The sequence below is a fragment of the Biomphalaria glabrata genome, chromosome 1 (genome assembly GCF_947242115.1).
Source record: "Biomphalaria glabrata chromosome 1, xgBioGlab47.1, whole genome shotgun sequence".
NCBI lineage: Eukaryota > Metazoa > Mollusca > Gastropoda > Planorbidae > Biomphalaria > Biomphalaria glabrata.
The window spans coordinates 45,667,459-45,673,584 of record NC_074711.1 but is presented as its reverse complement, the minus strand read 5'-3'; positions in this window follow the sequence as shown (position 1 = coordinate 45,673,584).

Sequence of the window (6,126 nt, the reverse complement as noted above, 5' to 3'; positions counted from 1 at the left end):
ATATCAATCATGGGCGTAGCCAGGGGGGTTTGGGCTTCAAACCCCCCTCCGAAATGAAATCGCCCCCCCCCCCCCCGCAGGTGGGTGTCAGAGTTAAGTGACTGATCTTTTTCTTTAGTTTTGTTTATTTTAGGTGAAATTTTAATACTAAACTATCACTTGCCCTAGCACAGCCAGGGGGATTTTGAGTTAAAAAACCCCTACCAAGGGGGTTTTGAGTTTGAAAACCCCTACCAACTTAAAACCCCCTACCAGGGGTTTTGAGCTTAAAACCCCCTACCAAGGGGGTTTTGCATTTAAATCCCCCTCTTCTAAAAAACAAAATGCAAACGACAATCCCAAAATTCCAAGAGCACACCTAAGAAAGATTTTGATTTTAAACCCTTCTCCAAAATTTACGATAAACCCCTCTTCAATATACAAAAGCAAATTACACACTCAAAATTGTATGAACGTAGCCAAAGGGGTTTTGAGTTTAAACCCCTCTTCAGCTGGGTTTCAAGCTAAAAATAATCCAAGTTCGCAATAAAAATGCTATGAGCGTAGCCAGGCTTATTGGGTGTTTCGAGTTTAAATTTCCCTTCAGAGGGTTTGATGCTAAAAAATACCTCTTACATATAAAAAAAAAAAAAGCAAATTACACACTAAAATTCTTTGAGCGTAGCCAAGCCAATGGGGGGTTTTGAGTTCCATCCCTCTCCTCCAGATGGCTTTTTTAAAAGTTTAAAACCCCTCAAGATAGTTTTGAGGCAAACTGAGCCCAGACTCAGCCCTAAGGGCACCCGTTTGGGCCAACGTTCATCCCCCAAATGGGGCCCATGTGTTTAGCCCTATCAGGCCCCTCAATGTTTTCCTCGTACTGGCCCCCATGAGGTTTACATCAGGGCTTCAACTGGGCCCCCTAACTGAGCCCAGACTCAGCCCTAAGGGCCCCCGTTTGGGCCAACGTTCATCCCCCAAATGTGGCCCACGTGTTTAGCCCTATCAGGCCCCTCAATGTCTTCCCCATACCGGCCCCATAAGGGTTCCATCAGGGCTTCATCTGGGCCCCCTAACGGAGCCCAGACTCAGCCCTAAGGGCCCCCGTTTGGGCCAACGTTCATCCCCCAAATGGGGCCCATGTGTTTAGCCTTTTCTGGCCCCTCAATGTTTCCCCGTACTGGCCCCATGAGGTTTCCATCAGGGCTTCAACTGGGCCCCCTAACTGAGCCCAGACCCAGCCCTAAGGGCCCCCGTTTGGACCAACGTTCATCCCCCAAATGGGGCCCATGTGTTTAGCCCTCTCAGGCCCCTCAATTTTTCCCCGTACTGGCCCCATGAGGTTTCCATCAGGGCTTCATCTGGGCCCCCTAACTGAACTTAGACTCAGCCCTAAGGGCACCCGTTTGGGCCAACGTTCATCCCCCAAATCGAACCCATGTGTTAAGCCCTTTCAGGCCCCTTAATGTTTTCCCCGTACTGGCCCCATGAGGTTTCCATCACGGCGTCATCTTGGCCTTCTGATTTCGCCCAGACTCGACCCCTAAGGGCCCCATTTGGGCTTTCATTAATTCTCCCTAAAGGGCCAAGTATCTATAGCCTTATTGGGGCCCACAAGTCCTTTCCCTTACTGGTCCCACACGGATTTCACAAGGGGATTTTCTGGGGCCACTGACTGAGCCCAGACTCAACCTTAAGGGCCGAGTTCTTCCCCCAATTGGGGCCATGTGGTTAGTATGGGCAGGCCCAATTGGGGGTCCTTATCGGGCCCGAAAATTTTGCTATCAGGGATACAGTTATTGTATGCAGCGTTTACGTCAGTTTTTATATTGTTCGTAAAAAAATTTCTGATAAATTTAAAATATCAAAAAATATAGTTTTCATTAAATATGTAAATAAAATTATTAAATCAAAAGAATCGTCCTTATATATTGTATAACAATAAAACACTTGTTTTTATTTCATAGCTATATACATATATATTAAAACGAAATATTTTAATGTAAAAAAAAAAAAAAAAAACAACAACAAAAAAAAAAAAACGAAGCAATAAAAAGTTTCTATAAAAAAATAACAAAACATTCAATGAGTTTATTGTGTTTATAATGAAATGGGAGACTATCCGAACCAATTATATTGAGCTTTTTTTTTGTCTCCCCTTGAATTTCATTACGCAACGAGTTTCCTGGCCGACGGTCTCGTCCGAGATAAGAGCGAGGCGGGGAGGACACTCCTTGCCAGTAGGACGAGAAGGGGGAAGGTGGTGGGACCTTAACTGTATTACGCAAAATTCAGACCGCCAGCCGACGCCCAGCAGTGAAACAATGGGGCGAATCTCTCCATCCCCTGCTACTTACGGGCCCCATTCATCTAAGGGGGGTTTTGAATGGGCGCATGACGGGGTAGGAAAGGAAAAAACTGCCCCGCACGACTATCCGGTTCCCCGTGCGGGCCCCTAACTCAGCCCGGGCCTGAACAGGTAGCTTTGCTGGCTGGGACAGAGCGTTTTAAGGTTGAAAGCCTCTCTCTTCAATATTATTTCTAAAACAAACTACAGTCACCAAATTCTATGACCGTAGCTAAATGTGGTTCTGAATTAAAAAAAAAACAACAACTCCAGATATATTTTAGTTTAAAACCCCCCAACAGATGATTTTGACGATAAAACTTCCCTTTTCGATATAACATCTAAAGCAAAATAGTCATCTAATTCCAAAATCGTAGTCAAGAGAAGTTACACATGTCTACCAGTGGCTGGGCTCCATTAAAAAAGTGCAATCAAATTGAAAAGCACTAAATGTGGCTCTACAAAGATGGCTAAGACGGATTTTAGGAGCCAGTTATAGAGATCGGGTCTAAATCAAGGAATTCCTATGCCGAAATAGGAGTCGACCCCTTAGTAAGGTTGTGACAGAGCGTCGCACGAGGTTTGCGGGACATGTTCTCCGACAAAATGAATTACGCATAATAAGAGTTGCAATGACATCCTAGTACAGCTTGGCGCCACACTTTCATGGAGGTCCCCAGAGCAGGTGAGAAGAGGCTTCGGACATTGCCAGTGACAGATTTTTGTGGAAACAGCTTGCCAGCAAATGCGCCGAACGGCCCGGGAGGGTCTAAGTCAGTAAGAATAGCACATTAGGTTTTTGAAATAAAACATTTTAATAGTAATAATCTTTATTGTCCGTATGGAAATTTGTCTTACAATTTGTGCATTACACCAAACAAAAAACATTATAACTATAAGAAACCAAAGTGTACATTCACACAGGACTCACTCATAACTTACATGTGACAAAGTTTATATCAGATTGTTCTTATTTAATGATTTGATTGCCAGAAGAATAGCAAAATAATGCACTTTAGGTACCTCAGAATATGCATTTTGTTGGCTTTCAATATCAGAAATAGTGCTTGGCGGCGGGGCTCCGCGCCGAATGGGGAAGCTCTCAGCGCTCCCCCAGACCCCTTGCTGGCAAGGGCGAAGAGTCTACAATTTTTTCACTAACTCCAGGAAGAACCTATTCTTGGCACAATAAACGTCTTCCAAAAGAATGAAGGGTCAGAATGTAATAGAGATTAATTATGTACACACACACATCCATACAAACATATATATATTTATATATATATATGTATTATATATATAGGCCTATATATATATATATTTATATATATATATGTGTTATATATATAGGCCTATATATATATATATATATATATATATCCTGGCTACGCCCATGATATATATATACACATACGTGGTAATATTTTTTTTTTCAATTCTGGTAGATGTTGGCTGCTCAACTAGACTAATACCACTTTCATTACTACTAGTAGATTCATAGGCGTAGCCGGGGACGATGATTGCCTTGGTTGTAAAGGGTCATAAGGTAGAGGATCAACAGCGCTGCCCCAGATCCCATAGCTGGCAAAGGCAGGGTGTCTACTGTCGTTCCACTAACTCCAGAAAAACCTATTCTAGGAGAGCCTACAAAAGACGTCCGTAAAAGATGAAGGGTTGCATTTCATGAAGATTAATTTGATATACATACATACATACATACATATATACATACATACATACATATATACATACATACATACAGTGCTTTTTTTTTTTTTGTAAAAGAAAAAAAAATAGGTGCCGGTACTCAGTTTATAAGTGCCGGTACTCAGTTTATAAGTGCCGGTACTCAGTGACTGATTGCCTAACTTTTAACTACTAATAAATTAATAATATACGTTAAAATACAAACAAAGTAAAAAAAATTTTCCCCACATTCATAAAGGTGCCGGTACGTCGTACTGGTGCGTACCGTCACAAAAAAAGCCCTGCATATATATATATATGGGGGGGGGGGGCTTTGTGCGTGCGTTTTGTAAAGGAAAACAATTACCCCCCCCCCCCTTTTTTAAAAAAAGGTCCTGGCTACACCCCCGCCCCCCTCCCGAAATGACATTTCCCCCCTTCCCCCCAGGAAGAGGGATTTTGTGACTTTTGTTTTGTTCAATTTTTTTTTAATTGGATGTGAAAATGAATCAAATGACAGTCACCAAAGTCCATGAAGGAAGTTAAAGAGAGTTTTGAGTATAAAACATTTCTCAATGGGGTTTAGATGTTTTAAACCCCTTCTTCAATAAAAACAAAATAAAGCAAACTACAGTCTCCAAATTCAATGAGCGTAGCCAAGAGGGTTTTGATTTTAAAACCCCCTCCAAGGGGTTTGAAGTTAAACCTTCCTCTTGATATTGCGCACCTCCTTCAGTCGTAACGACTACGTATGGTTCATTTTATAGCACAATTTTTCATGTGACTGTGTAGCCGTATTTCGGAGAGACCCTACAGTCCACAGATCGCACAGGTTAAGATTGGCTTTCGCTTGGGTGGTAAAGGAGCCAGCCATTTATTTTTTCTTTTGTACGCTTTTCTTCCAGAGCTGAGGCCAGGAATAGACTGGCTATATGGGCTTTCGGGCCAATGTCCGGTACCCAAATGGGCCGCTTGCATGCCACAATTGCATTGTTAAAGATTTTATAATATTCTCTTTTAAAAGTGACCTTAGAGTGCCTTAGAGCGTCGTAGTTAAAAAAAAAATAATTTACAGACTCTACAGTGTAATTTAATGTAACAGCCTACACCAGTAGACAGGAGGCGCGATGGCTGAGTGGCTTACGAACTGAGAGGTCCCGTGTTCAAATCCTGGTGAAGACTGATATTTTTAAATTCGGGATCCATTCAGCTGTAATGGGTACCTGACATTACTAGAGGAAAAGAGAAGGTGGTTGGTCGTTGTGCTGGTCACATGACTCCCTCAAAAACCGTGGGCCACAAAAACACTTACGATATACAAATTGTGGGTCGGATAGTACGGTATAGAAGTGCCCGGGCCAATTTTTCACCCAGTCCGCTCCTGGTTGAAACCCATGTTTTTTCGCTGTCCATAGCTTTCTTGGTCACCATACCTGTCCACATAGTGCAGTGTCTTCACAGAAGTAAGTTATAGTTTCACTGGTCACTACTTTGAGGTCCCGTTTGATTACATTCATATAACTTGAGTCAGTCGCGAGTTTCCAATAAAAGATGAATTTCGGGATGCGGTCGTTCTCCACTCGGCGAACATCACCAAGCCAGCGCAGCCTTGGTTGTCTTCTATAAAAACTTAAGCAAACTCTAGTCCCTTAACTCCCCTTAATGTATACAACCTCAAAACCCTTTCCAATAAAAGAAAACCAAAACCACAGTCACTAAATGACACAAGCGTAGATATTAATAAATATTTTTTAAACTATTCTATACTATATATAGTACCGACCGGTATACATTCTTATAAAATACAGACGCTACTGGGATACTTCAGCAAAGATAATGATGCACCATGCGTGTCCTACACATTATTCTCGTTCGACCGTCTGAGAAGCAAATGTCAGTGAACAAACTGTGAACGACTTCCCGTGTTCCCAGAGTGACCAACGCATTTGATTGTGGATGGTAGATTGAAGTTCTTACTGTCCAGCCTCTACATTCGACAAACAGAAATATAAAAATACTTTAAAAAAAAAAAAAACTTGTATTACGTGTAATTGCATTGATTAGTTAGGAGAAAGAAAGAAGTTTATCTGTGTCAAAGTTTAGGTTAGAAAAGT